This window comes from Rana temporaria, chromosome 1 (genome assembly GCF_905171775.1).
Source record: "Rana temporaria chromosome 1, aRanTem1.1, whole genome shotgun sequence".
NCBI classification, from domain to species: Eukaryota; Metazoa; Chordata; class Amphibia; order Anura; family Ranidae; genus Rana; species Rana temporaria.
In genome coordinates, this window is record NC_053489.1 from 180,988,322 (window position 1) to 181,006,530 (window position 18,209).

Below are 18,209 nucleotides of genomic sequence, written 5' to 3' on the forward strand. Positions count from 1 at the left end.
CAGTTTTAGTGCTGTGAATCTTCCATGAGGTGAATACACATCACAGTCAGCACATCAGAGCACACCTGAGGTTTTTCAGCTCCCTCTGCAGCTGGGTGGGGTGGTGAATACCGGGGGCCCCCATGCTCTGCAATAGCAGCAAGGAGGTGACCAGTGGGGTTTTTTTGTCCTGCCTTGCAGGGTGGGTGACTCAGCGCTGACACTATGGAACTCAAGCTATGCCTGAGTTAACCCTTAACGCCCCTCCCCCTGCCACATCTGTTATGTTGGCTGTCCTGGGTTTCTTGCCAGGTTTGAAGCAGCTAGTGCCCGGATGGGGGGTAAAAAAGCGCCCCCTCTCTGAAGCCTGCTTCTGGGGATGACACAGAATCGCTGTTTTTTTCTGGTTCTGTTATGTCAGAGGCTGCGGGTTTTGACCCTTATGGATAGCGAGGATGACTCTGCTGCAGTCAGTTGCTGGCAAGAATTTGTTGGAGCTCTTGTTTCTGCGGTGCGTGAGGCTCTAAAAATTGAGGATGTGGCGGAGACACCTCCGTGTCAGTACCAGCACACTACCACGCATCACTGAAGTGTTTCCTTGTGTTCCTTATTTGGACAATATGTTATACAAGGAATGGGATGCACCGCAAAAAGTTTGTCAAAAAACTTTGCAACCCGTTACCCCCTTGAGGGGGGCTTTAAAAAAAAAAAAAGTAGGTCTCTCCTCCGCCAGTGGACCCCCCTGTGTCCAGACTGCGCAAGGCCACCACATTGCCTGTGGAAGGGGCTCCTGCATTTCAGGATCCCGCTGATAGGAGAGTGGAGGCCGTGGCCCGCTCCCTATTCACGGTGGTGGGTTCGGCGGTGAGGCCGGCTCTGGCCGGGGCCCTGGCAGGCCCCGACTAAAAGGGCGAAGCTCCTGCTGCAGGAGCTGGAAGAAGGACCTCTAAGGTGGCCTTGGTGATCACCGTTAAGGGTGAACGGTCCTTTTGGGTCTTCCCTGACTGGCATCATTGAGGATGCCACAGGTGGTAAGCGCATGCTGTTCCCACGGTTTGGGAAGGGCTAGGGACCTCGCCCTGTGCAAGGACCCTCCTTGCCTACCTCCGAGCGTTTTTTCGCTCGCCCTGTGCGGTGGGGGTAGGTCTACATGGTGCTTGAATCCCCGCTGCGGGGTAGCAGCGCACCGGATACCGCATGCCTAACAAGTCTGCGGACATACCTGCTTCCGCCTGAAGGTCTGCTCCCGCCCGTGTCTCGGGTGGGAGACTGGCTTCGCATTGCGAAGTGTTTTCCTTGGGGTACAAGATTGAGTTTCTCTCTTGTCTGCCAAACAGGTTTTTTCCCTCCGGCTTCTGGCCTCCTCCGGTTCGCCGGTTGACTCCGTCAGGGGCTGTCCAGGATCTTCTGGTCAGGGGAGTGATTGTGCCAGTTCCCTCGTTGGAACGGTCCCTGGGTTTTACTCCATTCTGTTTGTGTCCCCATGGAGGATGGGGCCCGGTCGATCCTGGGCCTCAAGTCCCTCGTTTTGTTTTGTCAGGTTTTTCTGGCATCCTTGGATGTCATGAACGTGTACCTGCATATCCTCAAACCACCAGAGATTCTGTGCTTTGCGGTCGGGGGGGACCATTTTCAATGGTGTCCTTCCCATTTGGCGGGTTTTCACCAAGGTGCTCGTACCGATACTGGCCCGGCTGTGACAGCGGGGGTTTGTTATCATGGGATGTCTGGACGACATTCTCCTACGAGCTTCTTCGAGCTCTGCATTGGTGGAGCCGTGCCTATCACGTGTCGGGCTCTCCGAGTGTTCGGCTGGTTTCTGGATTGTCCTGAAATCAGGGTTGATTCCGTCTCAGGGATACCTGAGACTGGTCCTGGATTCCTCCGGGGCGGGAGTGTTTTTCTCCTAGCGGAAAAACTTCAGACTCTGCTATCTGCTGTGCAGCAGTTGCCGACCCAGAAGCGGTCATCTCTGCGATTCTGCAGGAAGATTCTGGGTCAGTTGGTAGCCTCTTTCGAGGCGGTTCCGTATGCCCAATTCCACGCCAGGGTACTACGGAGGGAACTGCTGTCACGATGGGACTAGCTTCCGTCATCTCTGGATTACCAGATTCAGTTGAGTCATCTGATCATGTCTCCCCTGGTATGGTGGCTGGCGTTTCCGGTGCTTCGGGCCGGAAAGTCATTTTTCTGCAGGCCACTGGACAGTGGTCACGACGGATGCCAGCCTCTCCGGTTGGGGAGGGGCGCTTGGGGCACCCAGTCAGCCCAGAGGCACTGGACTCAGGTGGAGTCCTGCCTACTGATCAACGTTCTGGAGCTCCGAGCAATCAAGCTTTGCCTTACCAGGTGGTCCCTGGATCTACAGGGCCGACCGGTCAGGATCCTGTCCGATAACACCACGTCCGTGGCGTAGGTTGATCATCAGGGAGGCACACGGAGTTCTGTTGCAGCGACGGGGGTCGCGCGCATCCTTTCGGTGGGCCGAAGGGTCCGTTCCGGCTCTATCGGCCGGGTACATTCCGGGAATACGGAATTGGCTAGCCGACTACCTAAGTCGCACTGCACTGGGCCAAGGAGAGTGGTCTCTCCACCCGCAGGTGTTTCGGGGTCTGTGCCGAAAGTGGGGCACTCCGGACGTGGACCTTCTAGCGTCCCGTATCTATATCGGTAGGTGCCACGGTTCGTGGCCAGGTTTAAGGACCCGTAGGCGGACGCGTCAGGCGCGTTGGTGGCTCCTTGGGGTCGCTGTCGCCTACTTTACACCTTCCCTCCTCGGAAGCTTCTTCCTCGCCTGCTGCGCAGAGTAGAAGCTGTAGGGATTCTATCGGTCCTGATTGCCCCAGATTGGCCGCGTCGCTTCTGGTACGCGGACCAGGTGCGTCTGCTGGCAGACGCCCCCTAGCGTCTTCCCCTGGGAATTGATTTTCTGTTACAGGGTCCAATCTTCCACCCTGTTTCACAGCCACCGGCCTTAGCGGCGTGGCTGTTGAGAGCCAGGGGCTTAAGGACCGAGGCCTATTGGGCTCGGTGGTCTCTACCGTGCTGCCTGCACGGAGGTCTACCTCACGTAGGTTTTTTCCTCATACATGGAAGGCCTACTTCTCTGTGTGTGGGGAGATGAACTGGCACTCTCGTACATGCGTTGTGTACAGGATTCTGCTGTCTTTGCAGCAGGGAGTGGTTCAGGCTCTCGCCTTACGTACGGTTAGGAGCCAGATTTCTGCTCTGGCTGTTTTTTACTTGCAGCGACCCTTGGCATAGCACTCCTGGGTGCGTGCGTTGGGTCAGGGGGTCTGGCAGGTGCGCCCTCCATTACCCCCATGGGACTTGAATTTAGTCCTTTCAGTGCTTCGGGATGCTCCCTTTGAGGACATTCGGGAGGTTTTTTGTTTTATTGTCACAAAAGGTGATTTTATTTCTGGTAGCAATTACCTCGATCAGACGGGTGTCTGTCTGTTCTGGTGGCCTTGTCTTGCAAGGCTCCCTGCTTGGTCATCCGTAAGGATGAGGTGGTGCTGCGGCCGCAGCCGTTTTTCTCCCTAAGGTCGTTTCGGCTTTTCACTTGGATGTGGACATTGTTGTTCCATCATTATGTCCTCAGCCGAAGAACCCGAAGGAAGCCACTTTACATTCTTTGGATGTGGTTCGGGCCCTTCGAGTTTACTTGTCGGCGACAGCTCCGTTCCGGATGTCGGACCCGCTGTTCGTGTCTGTGTCCGGTCCCAGTAAGGGCCTGGCAGTTTCGTCGGCCACCATTTCCAGGTGGATCCGACGGATTGTGCTTCAGGCCTATGCCCTGAAGGGCGGGCGCCCCCCTTTCGGGTCATGGCGCATTCGACCAGGGCGATCGGGGCCTCTTGGGCTTTCCGACACCAAGCCTCTGTGTTACTGGTGTGTAAGGCTGCGACCTGGTCGTCGGTCCACGCTTTTTCAAAGTTTTATAAGGTGGATGTGAGTGCATCTTCGGATGCCTCCATTGGCCGCAGGGTGTTACAGGCGGCAGTTTAAGGTTGGAGTTCCTCCGTTGAGTAACTCCGGTTTTTGTTTGGGGTGTAACCTGTTTTTGCTGTGTTATTTTTCCCACCCCTCGAATTTTTTTGACACTGCTTGGGGACGTCCCTAAGGTCAATGAAGGCTGTGTCCGTCTATGAACGAAAGAGAAAAAAGGATTTTTGTACTCACCGTAAAATCCATTTCTCTGAGTTCATAGACGGACACAGCACCCACCCCTCCTTTGTTTGTACTGCTTGTTACGAACTGAGGCTGCTAAAGCAGGGTGTGGGTTATGCCTGGGGGAGCCACGCCCCTGGGAGGAGCAGCATGAAGGAAAGTTTTTAACACCTTAAGTGCTGTAGAATTCTGCCTAAATCTCCTGGTAGGAAGAAGCATAACCCTAAGGTCAATGAAGGCTGTGTCCGTCTATGAACTCAGAGAAATGGATTTTACGGTGAGTACAAAAATCCTTTTTTTAGGGTGTAATTCTTGGTATGTACATGCTGTGTTTAGAAATATGAAGGGCCTTCAAAAATGTGATGAATTACACATCGAATTTCCTTACAATCTATGTCCCTAGAACACCTGATGGTGCTTCTTGGATGTTGGGCCTCTATGTGGCCAGGCTGTTAAAAAAGCTCACACATATGGTATCGCCATACTCAGGAGGAGCAGTAGAATATATTTTGGGGTGTAATTTTCGCTATGTACATGCTATGTGTTGGAAATATCCTATAAATGCACAACTTTCTGTAAAAAAAAATGCGTTTTCATTTTTTTCCCCACATTTTCCAAAAACATCTGAAAAAAAATGAACCGTTCAAAAGACTCATTATGCCTCATAGATTATACGTTGGGGTGTTAGCTTTCCAAAATGGGGTCACTTTGAGGGCATTTCCATTGTCCTGGTGCTCCAGGGCCTTCAAAAGTGTAATAGGTGGTTGAAAGATAAGGGGTAGATGCACAAATTTCAAAATTCCCGCAGCGTATCTTTGTTTTGAATCCTCAAAACAAGATACGACGGCATCTGGGTTAGATCAGACAGGCGTACGTCTTCGTACGCCTTCGGATCTTAGATGCAATTTTTCGACGTCCGCTAGGTGGCATTCCCGTCGTAATCTGCGTCCAGTATGCAAATTAGCTATTTCCGACGATTCACGAACGTACGAGCGGCCGTCGCATTTTTTTACGTTGTTTCTGTTAGGCTTTTTCCGGCGTATAGTTAAAGCTTCTATCTGGTGGCGTACTCAATGTTAAGTATGGCCGCCGTTCCCGCGTATCATTTTGTAAATTTTACGTCGTTTGCGTAAGTCGTCCGTGAATGGGGCTGGACGCCATTTACGTTCACGTCGAAAACAATGACGTCCTTGCAAGGTCATTTGGAGCAATGCACCCTGGGAGTTTTGACGGACGGGGCATGCGCAGTTCGTTCGGCGCGGGGATGGGCTTCATTTAAATGAAACACGCCCCCTACCCGCCCAATCTGAAATCCGCGCCCTTAGGCCGCGAGAGATACACTACGCCGCCGTAACTTACGGCGCAAATTTGTTGAGGATTCAAACCAAGTCAAAGTAAGTTACAGTGGCATAGCGTATCTGACATCTGCGCCGGGCGCAGCGTATGTATGTGGATCTGCCCCTAGATGTGTAATTTATGCTCCTAGAATGCCTGAAGTTGCTACTTCAGTGTTGGGCCTCTGTATGTGGCCGGGCTGTGTAAATGTCTCACACATGTGGTATCGCCATACTCAGGAGGAGCAGCAGAATATATTTTGGGGTGTCATTTGTGGAATGTGCATGCCATGTGAGAGAAATAACCTGTTATAATGACAATATGGTGTGAATAAAAATAAAAAAAAATCTTAATTTGCAAAGAATTGTGGGAAAAAATTACAACTTCAAAAAACTAACTATGCCTCTTACTAACTACCTTGGAATGTCTACTTTCCAAAAAGGGGTCATTTGAGGGGTATTTATACTTTACTGGCTTGTTAGGGTCTCAAGAAATACATCAGGTGTGATCAAATTGATCAATTTTCAGTAATTGGCACCATGGCATGTAGACCCTATAACTTTCACCCAGACTAAATAATATCCACTATTTATTAATTATTTTTTACCAAAGATATGTAGCAGTATACATTTTTGGCCAAATTTATGAAGAAAAATTACTTTCTCTTTCGTTCATAGACAGACACAGCCTTCATTGACCTTAGGGTTATGCTTCTTCCTACCAGGAGATTTAGGCAGAATTCTACAGCACTTAAGGTGTTAAAAACTTTCCTTCATGCCGCTCCTCCCAGGGGGCGTGGCTCCCCCAGGCATAACCCACACCCTGCTCTAGCAGCTTCAGTTTGTTTTCTGCCTAACCAACAGGAGAGTCAGGCTCTCTCTGGAGTCCTGGACTCTGGAGTTTTCTTGCGATTTTTCTTGCAATTTTTCTTGCGATTTTTCTCGTTTTTTATTATTTTGTTCCTGCATTTTTGAATCCTGCGATTCTTCTATCAACAGCCGACTTGGGTGACAGGCTGGGTCCTCGATCCTTGTAGTCCCCCCAGGTTCGGCCTTCGAGCGTGTGCCGGCCCTCAGCTCAGCTTTGGGACGTCCACAACAGGCCCCGTTGCTCCAAGGGCGGCCAGGGAACTTTGGTTCTAGGGCACGCATATGACCGGTCTTTTATGGCTTTGTCACAGTGTGTCTGGCCGACAGCCATGCCGTTCGGACGTTGTTTCTGTCTGGGATACCTCCAGCCGGGTAGTCGCAGGACAGGTAAGTAGTGGCCCTTACTCTGGTAAGTGGTCTGGCTGGAATTTTCCCTTGGGAGGTCGACTGAGGGTTTTTCCCTGCTTTCCTCTCTCCCTTATTCCTCTCCCTCCTTCCCCCTTTGGGTGACGGCTGTACAGGGTTTTTCTTTTCTGGGGCTCATTTTCACTGGTCCGTGGTATGGCGGGGGCTGTTTTGTGTTACTGCAGGGGACTGTGGTGGACATTCTGGACATTTTTCTGTGTGCTGTGTGCTGTATTTTGTGTGCTGACAGTTTGGGTACACTGTCTTTTTAAATCTGGGCCACGGCGGCCATTTTGCCAGAGCCGCGATTGCATTGTTCGGCGGCCATTTTCTTGTGGCCAGCGCTGTTTTCAGCTCTAGTTCGGCCTCTGGTGGCCGTTTTGGCGAGGAAAAAAGACCGCAAATCCTCTGAGGGGACAGACGCAACGCTGCAGCTTCTTCTTAGCACACACTTGTCCTTCACAGACCGTGCTGTACCAGGGGGGTGGTGAGTCCCAGTGGCCCCCATACTGTTTTTCTAGCGGCCGGGAGGTTACCTGTGGGGGACTTTTTTTCTGCCCTTGGCAGTGGGGGTGACACGGCAGCTACACTATGGAGCCTGAATCAGGCCCCTCATTCCTCACGATGCCGGAGTTAACCCTTAACGCCCCTTCCCCTGCCACATCTGTTGAGGCGGTGTCGGCTGTCCTGGAGTCCTTTCTCACCAGGTTTGAAGCAGCCAGTGCTCGGTTGGGGGGTAAAAAGCGCCCCCCCCCCTGATCCTGCTTCTGGGGACATCTTTGACGCAGAATCTGACAATGCTATGGCTGCTTCTGGTTCTGTCATGTCAGAGGATGCGGGCTTAACCCACATGGACAGCGAGGATGACTCTGCTGCGGAGTCGGCTGACAAGGAATTTGTTGGAGCTCTTATTACTGCGGTGCGTGAGACTCTAAAATTAGAGGATGTGGCGGAGACACCGGTGGTGTCAGTCCCTTTTGGATTCTGCAAACCACCGCGTACCGCTAAAGTATTCCACGGTGTTCCTTATTCGGACAATCTGTTGTATAAGGAATGGGATACACCGCAAAAAGTTTTTACTGTTCCTAAAAGCTTTGCTACCCGTTACCCCCTTGAGGAGGACTTCTTGAAAAAGTGGGTCTCTCCTCCGTCAGTGGACCCTCCTGTGTCCAGACTGAGCAAGGCTACTACGTTGCCTGTGGAGGGGGCTCCTGCTTTCAAGGACCCCGCTGATAGGAGAGTGGAGGCCGTGGCCCGCTCCCTGTTCTCGGTAGTGGGTTCAGCGGTGAGGCCGGCTCTGGCCGGAGCCCTGGTGGCACAGACGCTGACTGAAAGGGCGAAGCTCCTGCTGCAGGAGCTGGAAGTCCAAGGTGCTTCCGAGTCCTCTAGGGACCTGGCTGAACAGTTGGTTCAGGGTCAAAAGTTTCGCTGCGAGGCGGCCATGGATTTGATACCTTTGCTTTCCAGGGCTTCCGTCTACGCAGTGGTTCTGCGCCGCCTTGTGTGGCTGAAATGCTGGTCGGCTGACCAGTCCTCAAAAAAGGCCTTGGTGGATTTGCCCTTTAAGGGCGAACGGCTTTTTGGGGCGTCCCTGGATGACATCATTAAGGATGCCACGGGTGGTAAGAGCACGTTGCTCCCACAGTCTGGGAAGGGTAAGGAACCTCGCCGCAAGCAAGGTCCTACTTTTACTACCCCTAAGCGTTTTTTTCGTGCGCCCAGCGCGGCGGGAAAAGGTCCGCAAGGTGCTAAAGCCCCTGCTGCCAGGCGTAAGCGCCCCTGGTTCAACAAACCCAACAAGCCTGCGGACAAGCCTGCTTCCGCATGAAGGTCTGCCCCCGCCCGGGTCTCGGGTGGGGGGATGGCTTCACGAATTCGCGGATCGGTGGAATTCTCTTCTATCCGACCGTTGGGTTTGCGAGGTGGTTGCCTCGGGGTACAAGATAGAGTTTCTTTCTTGTCCCCAAACAGATTTTTTCCCTCCAACCTCCAGCTTCCTCCGGATCGTCAGCTGGCCCTGTCCGGGGCTGTCCAGGATCTTCTGGACAGGGGGGTGGTTGTCCCGGTTCCCTCGCAGGAACGGTTTCAGGGGTTCTACTTCAATCTGTTCGTGGTCCCCAAGAAGAGAGGGGTTCGCCCTATCCTGGACCTAAAGGCCCTCAAAACCTTTGTCAAAGTGCAAAGATTCAGGATGGAGTCGGTCCGATCGATCATAGCAGCCCTCCTCCAGGGGGACTTCATGGCGTCCTTGGACATCATGGAACAGGGCTGGACTGGGACAGAAATTTGGTCCTGGACCTCATCCAGACTGGCCCACTTTGACAGGTCTCTCCCATGGTGGCCGGACAACTCCCACAGCTCTCCCCCCCCTGGCCACCCAAGCCCCCTCTCCCCCTTCACTAGCCACTAGCCGTTCTACTTTATTAGAGTAGAACGGCTGGTACTGGTACTCTGATAGGCAGTGCCAGTGGGGAAGATAGACATTATTTCACCCGGGGCAAAAAATCAGTTTGGTGCCCCCCCTTATAGGACAAGATTAGGCAGAAGGGATAAACTCCCAGACCATAGCTGTTGAGTCAGCTGTCTGTCCCTTCCCCCATGCTCCTCTGTCGTCCCCCCTGCTCCTCTGGTCCTCCCCCTGATTCTTTGTTCTCCCAGGTGAGCGCTGCGGGGAGGGAGAGGAGGTGAGCGCTGCGGGAAGGGAAAGACAGAGGAGCGGAGGCTGGCATCGGTCCACTGTCACTGAAGCCGGCCCACTGAGCCATCGGCCCACCGGGAAACTCCCTGTAGTCCCAATGGCCAGTCCATCCCTGTCATGGACGCATACCTGCATGTTCCCATTTGCATAAGACACCAAAGGTATCTGCGCTTTGCGATCGGGGGAGACCACTATCATTTTGTGGCCCTCCCGTTCGGTCTGTCTTCGGCGCCACAGGTTTTCACCAAGGTGCTCGCCCCGATCCTGGCCTTGCAGCGAGGGATCTCTATCGTGGGATACCTGGACGACCTTCTCCTGAGAGCTTCTTCAGGCTCAGAGTTAGAGGAGGACGTGTCCGTCACGTGTCGGACTCTCCAAGAGTTCGGCTGGATTCTGAATCTCAGAAAGTCAGTGTTGGTTCCGTCCCAGAGACTGGAACACCTGGGGCTGGTTTTGGATTCGGGGGAGGCAAAAGTATTCCTCCCATCGGAAAAACTGCTGACCCTGCAATCTGCAGTGAGACTGTTGTCGACCCAGAAGTGGTCATCTCTTCGCTTCTGCATGAGGGTTCTGGGTCTGATGGTGGCCTCCTTCGAGGCAGTTCCGTATGCCCAATTCCACACCAGGGTACTACAGAAAGTGATTCTGTCATGTTGGAACAGGGTCCCATCTTCTCTGGATCGCCAGATTCGGTTGAGCCATCTGGCCAAGTCGTCCCTGGCGTGGTGGCTGACGTCTCCGGTGCTTCGGTCCGGGAAGTCTTTTCTTCCGTGCCGCTGGACAGTGGTCACGACGGATGCCAGCCTCTTCGGCTGGGGGGGCGTCTGGGGCACCCCGGTCAGCCCAGGGGCGCTGGACTCGGGAGGAGTCCCGTCTGCCGATCAATATTCTGGAGCTCCGAGCAATCAAGCTGTGCCTTGCCAGGTGGTCCCTGGAGCTGCAGGGCCGTCCTGTCAGGATCCAGTCCGACAACGCCACGGCCGTGGCGTACGTCAATCATCAGGGCGGCACAAGGAGCTCGGCTGCAGCGACGGAGGTCGCTCACATACTTGAGTGGGCCGAAAGGTCCATTCCGGCTCTGTCGGCCGTGTATATTCCGGGGGTTCAGAATTGGCAAGCCGACTTCCTAAGTCTGGATCAAGGGGAGTGGTCTCTCCACCCGGAGGTGTTTCGGGTCCTGTGCCAAAAATGGGGCACTCCAGACGTGGACCTTCTGGCGTCCCGTCTCAATCGGAAGGTGCCACGGTTCGTGGCCAGGTCAAAAGACCCGTGGGCGGACGCGTCAGACGCGTTGGTGGCTCCCTGGGGTCACTATCACCTGATTTACGCCTTCCCTCCTCTACGGCTCCTCCCTCGCCTGCTGCGCAGGGTGGGAGCCGAAGGGATTCCAACGATCCTGATCGCCCCAGACTTGCCACGTCGCTCTTGGTACGCGGACCTGGTACGTCTGGTGGCAGACGCCCCCTGGCGTTTGCCCCTGAGGGAAGATCTCCTGTCTCAGGGTCCGATCTTCCATCCTGCTTTACGGTCACTGGCTTTAACGGCGTGGCTGTTGAGAGCCTGGTGCTGAAGGACCGGGGCCTGTCGGGCCCGGTGATCTCTACCATGCTGCGTGCACGGAAGTCCACTTCTCGAAAAATTTACCATCGTACATGGAAAGCATACATCTCTATGTGTGAGGAGATGAAGTGGCACCCCCGTACTTACGTGGTGTCCCGGATCCTGCTGTTCCTACAGCGGGGAGTGGACCAGGCTCTTGCCTTGAGCACGATCAAGAGCCAGATTTCTGCTCTGGCTGTTTATTTTCAGCGTCCCTCTTTGGTTCGCACGTTTGTGCAGGGGGTCCGACATGTGGCCCCCCCGGTGCGCCCTCCACTGCCTTCATGGGATTTGAATTTGGTCCTCTTGGCGCTTCAGCGTGCCCCCTTTGAGGATATTCGGGAGATCCCTTTGCTGACTTTGTCGCAGAAGAGGGTCTTTCTGGTAGCTATTACCTCTATCAGACGAGTGTCTGAACTGGCGGCCTTGTCTTGCAAGGCCCCCTACTTAATTATCCATCAGGATAAGGCGGTGCTGCGCCCGCAGCCCTCTTTTCTTCCGAAGGTCGTTTCGGCCTTTCACATTAACGAGGACATTGTTCTTCCATCCTTATGTCCTCAGCCGAAAAACCAGAAGGAGGCCACTTTACATTCTTTGGATGTGGTTCGGGCCCTTCGAGTTTACTTGTCGGCGACAGCTCCGTTCCGGAAGTCGGACTCGCTGTTCCTGTCTGTGTCCGGTCCCAGATAGGGCCTGGCAGTCTCGTCGGCCACCATTTCGAGGTGGATCCGACAGGTTGTGCTTCAGGCCTACGCCCTGAAGGGGCGGGCGCCTCCCTTTTGGGTCACGGCGCATTCGACCAGGGCGATCGGGGCCTCCTGGGCTTTCCGACATCAAGCCTCTGTGTTACAGGTGTGTAAGGCTGCGACCTGGTCGTCGGTCCACACTTTTTCAAAGTTTTATAAGGTGGATGTGAGTGCATCTTCTGATGCCTCCTTCGGCCGCAGGGTGTTACAGGCGGCAGTTTAAGGTTGGAGTTCCTCCGTTGAGTAACTCCGGTTTTGTTTGGGGTGTAACCTGTTTTTGCTGTGTTGTTTTTCCCACCCCTCTAATTTTTTGTCACTGCTTGGGGACGTCCCTAAGGTCAATGAAGGCTGTGTCCGTCTATGAACGAAAGAGAAAAAAGGATTTTTGTACTCACCGTAAAATCCATTTCTCTGAGTTCATAGACGGACACAGCACCCACCCCTCCTTGGTTTGTACTGCTTGTTACGAACTGAAGCTGCTAGAGCAGGGTGTGGGTTATGCCTGGGGGAGCCACGCCCCCAGGGAGGAGCGGCATAAAGGAAAGTTTTTAACACCTTAAGTGCTGTAGAATTCTGCCTAAATCTCCTGGTAGGAAGAAGCATAACCCTAAGGTCAATGAATGCTGTGTCCATCTATGAACTCAGAGAAATGGATTTTACGGTGAGTACAAAAATCCTTTTTTTTTTTGCAAAATTGTATAATAGAAATTAAGAAAAATTATTTTTTTTACAAAATGTATGTTCTTTTTTAATTTATAGCGGAAAAAATTAAAACCGCAGAGGTGATAACATACCACCAAAAGAAAGCTCTGTTTGTGTGAAAAAAAGGACAAAATTTTCATATAGATACAGTGTTGCATGACTGAGTAATTGTCATTCAAAATGTGAGAGCACTGAAAGCTGAAAATTGGTCTGGTTATTAAGGGTGTTTAAGTGCCCAGTTGTTAAGTGGTTAATCAATTTTGGAATAAGACTGTAACACAGGGATCCTCAAACTACGGCCCTCCAGCTGTTGTAGAACTACACATCCCATGAGGCATTGTAACACACTGGGGTAGATTCAGGAACAATTTCCGCCGGTGTAGACTGAGATGCGCGGCGTAAATGCCAATTTGCGCCGGCGTATCTCCGCGCCGTATTCAGCAAACAATATTACGCCGTAACGTAGATTTTTTTTTTTCGTTTGGACCTTTCCACGCCGGTGCGGCGTGGGCGCCCATTTACGCTGGTCTGAACTAGCGCGGCCCTGGTTTTTCTATTTTAAATATGCAAATGAGGGAGTTGGTCCGATTCAGCAAATTACGAATTGCCGGCGCAGGCTACTCCCGGTGCGTGTAACTCTGGTTTGCAGCGGAAAGTTACCCTTTATAAAGCAGGGGTAACTTTACACCAAACTTGCAGAGGTCAGCTGGAGAGCAGCTAAAGCAGCAGCGTTACAAACGACCTGAGCAACAACACTTGCTGGACAACACATAGAGGCGGTCCCCATGTTGGGAGAGGCCCTCAATAATTACAGCCCTCTCCTCTGGGCTGAAATTGGTCATCCGCCCACCTGAGGATTCCTCATCAGCCATAACTGCCCCACCACAATGCAAACCACCTAGCTTGGAAAAAAAAAGCTTCAGTACATTTGCACCTGCAGGGCGGAAGTCTGGGCTGATTCAGGGACTGGGCTTTGGTAGTGGGTCGGCGGAGCTCAGGGATCACGCCGGGGCGCAGTTCTGAGCATGTGCAGATTGGGGCATTTACCCCTGGATGTCACTGAGCATGTGCGGTCTAAGATGCGCCCCGGCGTGACCCCTGCGCCACGCTCCCCGCTTCATTAGCATAGGGAGCCACCCATTTTATTCTACCCCGCCTTACGCCGCGCTACGCCGCCTTACGCCGTGTAAAATCCGCCACGCCGGGGCAAGAGACAGGAAAAAAGTTTCCTGAATCACTAGCATGCCTCTCTGCGCTGCTCCGGCGCAGTGTAAAAAAGATGCACTGCGCCGGACCAAAGATCCGCTGATGTTCCTGAATCTGGCCCACTGACATTTAAAGACATGACTAGGCATGATGGGAATTGTAGTTCCTGAACAACTGGAGGGCCGTAGTTTGAAGACCCATGCTGTAACATAACAAAATGTGGAAAAAGTGAATACTTTCCGGATGCATTGTAACACCTGCTGTATTATGTATTTCCCATCCATGTAATTATATTGATCAAAAGCCAGTATTTTATAACAGATATCTCCAGGTATCTGTACATCAGTTCAGTTTTAGAAAAATGTAGTTGAAGTTTGCCTATGAGAGTTTCAAGGCTCCTAGGACACAACGAACTGAACTAACTTGAAGGCCCTGGAACATGGCTGTTATGTTGGCCTGGTCAGGGCTTTCTTTCTCAAAAAATCGGTGCAGGTACTCTTTCTTCTGAGTCACCCATTGTTTCCATTCCCTATGCACATCTAAAGCCTCATTCACACAATCCGACTTCCAACTGACTTTTCCGTGGATCTTGCTCCGAATGAGCGTTGGCCATGAACTTGTTATGCATACACACGGCAGGACTTTTTCAGCCAACAAACACAAATGTAGTGACGTAATAGACATACTACATGGTTTTTCTTCTCTTTACCGCCACCCTTTGGGCAACTTCTGCTATTGTTGTCTGAACTTTATCATTGGTTCTGAGCATGCGTGTTTGTACTTTGGACTTTAGTCCGATGGACTTGTGTACACACGATTGGATTAGCCGACGTAGGACATTTGTTTGCCCGGAAAGTTTGTCTGTTCTCACAGCGAACATTTGTCCGAAGAAAAAGCTTGTCTGATGGAGCGTACACCCGGTCAGATTGTCCACAAAAAAACAGGTTCGTCGGACAATTGTTGTCAAAGAGTCCGATCGTGTGTACGGGCCTTAAAGCAGAGCTCCACCCTAAAGTGGAACTTAGGCTCATTGGATTCCTCCCCCCCTCCGGTGCCACAATTGGCACCTTTCGGGGGGACAGGTATTCTTTCCCACTTCCGGGAGTCTGGCGCAACGCAGCAGTGACGTCACCGCGGGGCTCCCTCCTCCTCCTCCCCTGGCCCCCGGGCTAATAGGAGAGAGGAGCGGGGCCTCGCACATGTGCAGTAGGGTTCCCGGCGTGAAGCCGAAAGGTGGCAGCAGTGTAGCCTTTCGGCTTCACACCGGGAACACTACTGCCGACATCGAGGGACAGCAGGACAGGTAAGTGTCCATTTATTAAAAGCTTGCATGTGTAGCTGCTGGCTTTTTAATTTTATTTCCCGGACCTCCTCTTTAAGCACAATTTTGTGCAGCCAACAATAATATAACAAAAAAAACTGAAAAAACACCCCTACAACAATATATAAAAAAAATAAATAAAAAAAAAAACGGTGTGGGGTTCACCCCCCAGGTCCATACCAGGGCCTTCGGGGCTGGTATGGATTCGGAGGGGATGCCCACCCCAAAGTTTTTTTTTTTAAATGGTGTGGGGTTCCCCCCAGAATCCATACCAGACCGTTATCCGAACATGCAGCCCAGCAGGTCAGGAAAGGGAGGGGACAAGTGAGCGCCCGTCCTCCTGAACCATACCAGGCCGCATGCCCTCAACATGGGGGGGTGAGTGCTTTGGGGCAGGGGGAGCTCTGCGCCCCCCACCCCAAAGCACCTGGTCTCAAGGTTGATGGGTACAAGGGCTTCTTCCTGACAACCCTGGGCTGTGGTTAAACATACAAAAACATAGAATATCCAGGCTCAAACTTACCGACCAATCAGCAACCAACCAAATTCCCCTGTCTAACTGGTGCGTTAAAAACAGAGGCTTAGTTGCACACATCTGCAAATGCATGTGTAAGCTGCAGGCCCCGTCAAGGCGCTCTGTGTAAACTGCAGTCCTAACTGCAACATTGCATTTTATGTCTCCTCAGTGGGAGCACATGACTGCTGATGGATAGATAAGGGGCAGGTGACTGGAGGAGCCCAGCCCTCAATAAAGGGGCAGGAACGCACTGCACACTAAGCACATGGAAGCAAAGGTGCTAGTGCGTTGCCTGACCACAATGACAAAAATTCAACAAACAATAGTCACTGCCCCTACCTATGAATGGTATAATAAGGAGCGCTGGAATGGGCGTATAAACATACAAAAACATAGAATATCCAGGCTCAAACTCACCGACCAATCAGCAACCAACCAAATTCCCCTGTCTAACTGGTGCGTTAAAAACAGAGGCTTAGTTGCACACATCTGCAAATGCATGTGTAAGCTGCAGGCCCCGTCAAGGCGCTCTGTGTAAACTGCAGTCCTAACTGCAACATTGCATTTTATGTCTCCTCAGTGGGAGCACATGACTGCTGCTGGATAGATAAGGGGCAGGTGACTGGAGGAGCCCAGCCCTCAATAAAGGGGCAGGAACGCACTGCACACTAAGCACATGGAAGCAAAGGTGCTAGTGCGTTGCCTGACCACAATGACAAAAATTCAACAAACAATAGTCACTGCCCCTACCTATGAATGGTATAATAAGGAGCGCTGGAATGGGCGTATAAACATACAAAAACATAGAATATCCAGGCTCAAACTTACCGACCAATCAGCAACCAACCAAATTCCCCTGTCTAACTGGTGCGTTAAAAACAGAGGCTTAGTTGCACACATCTGCAAATGCATGTGTAAGCTGCAGGCCCCGTCAAGGCGCTCTGTGTAAACTGCAGTCCTAACTGCAACATTGCATTTTATGTCTCCTCAGTGGGAGCACATGACTGCTGATGGATAGATAAGGGGCAGGTGACTGGAGGAGCCCAGCCCTCAATAAAGGGGCAGGAACGCACTGCACACTAAGCACATGGAAGCAAAGGTGCTAGTGCGTTGCCTGACCACAATGACAAAAATTCAACAAACAATAGTCACTGCCCCTACCTATGAATGGTATAATAAGGAGCGCTGGAATGGGCGTATAAACATACAAAAACATAGAATATCCAGGCTCAAACTTACCGACCAATCAGCAACCAACCAAATTCCCCTGTCTAACTGGTGCGTTAAAAACAGAGGCTTAGTTGCACACATCTGCAAATGCATGTGTAAGCTGCAGGCCCCGTCAAGGCGCTCTGTGTAAACTGCAGTCCTAACTGCAACATTGCATTTTATGTCTCCTCAGTGGGAGCACATGACTGCTGATGGATAGATAAGGGGCAGGTGACTGGAGGAGCCCAGCCCTCAATAAAGGGGCAGGAACGCACTGCACACTAAGCACATGGAAGCAAAGGTGCTAGTGCGTTGCCTGACCACAATGACAAAAATTCAACAAACAATAGTCACTGCCCCTACCTATGAATGGTATAATAAGGAGCGCTGGAATGGGCGTATAAACATACAAAAACAGGGCTGGGCTCCTCCAGTCACCTGCCCCTTATCTATCCATCAGCAGTCATGTGCTCCCACTGAGGAGACATAAAATGCAATGTTGCAGTTAGGACTGCAGTTTACACAGAGCGCCTTGACGGGGCCTGCAGCTTACACATGCATTTGCAGATGTGTGCAACTAAGCCTCTGTTTTTAACGCACCAGTTAGACAGGGGAATTTGGTTGGTTGCTGATTGGTCGGTAAGTTTGAGCCTGGATATTCTATGTTTTTGTATGTTTATACGCCCATTCCAGCGCTCCTTATTATACCATTCATAGGTAGGGGCAGTGACTATTGTTTGTTGAATTTTTGTCATTGTGGTCAGGCAACGCACTAGCACCTTTGCTTCCATGTGCTTAGTGTGCAGTGCGTTCCTGCCCCTTTATTGAGGGCTGGGCTCCTCCAGTCACCTGCCCCTTATCTATCCATCAGCAGTCATGTGCTCCCACTGAGGAGACATAAAATGCAATGTTGCAGTTAGGACTGCAGTTTACACAGAGCGCCTTGACGGGGCCTGCAGCTTACACATGCATTTGCAGATGTGTGCAACTAAGCCTCTGTTTTTAACGCACCAGTTAGACAGGGGAATTTGGTTGGTTGCTGATTGGTCGGTAAGTTTGAGCCTGGATATTCTATGTTTTTGTATGTTTATACGCCCATTCCAGCGCTCCTTATTATACCATTCATAGGTAGGGGCAGTGACTATTGTTTGTTGAATTTTTGTCATTGTGGTCAGGCAACGCACTAGCACCTTTGCTTCCATGTGCTTAGTGTGCAGTGCGTTCCTGCCCCTTTATTGAGGGCTGGGCTCCTCCAGTCACCTGCCCCTTATCTATCCATCAGCAGTCATGTGCTCCCACTGAGGAGACATAAAATGCAATGTTGCAGTTAGGACTGCAGTTTACACAGAGCGCCTTGACGGGGCCTGCAGCTTACACATGCATTTGCAGATGTGTGCAACTAAGCCTCTGTTTTTAACGCACCAGTTAGACAGGGGAATTTGGTTGGTTG

The 18,209-nt window shown here is 51.8% G+C and overlaps 1 protein-coding gene across 2 annotated transcripts in view; it reads left to right on the forward strand.

Annotated features, from left to right (window-relative positions):
- CFAP251 (cilia and flagella associated protein 251) overlaps nucleotides 1–18,209 on the forward strand; it is a 146,408-nt gene that overhangs the window by 115,929 nt on the left and 12,270 nt on the right. The window lies entirely within an intron of this gene.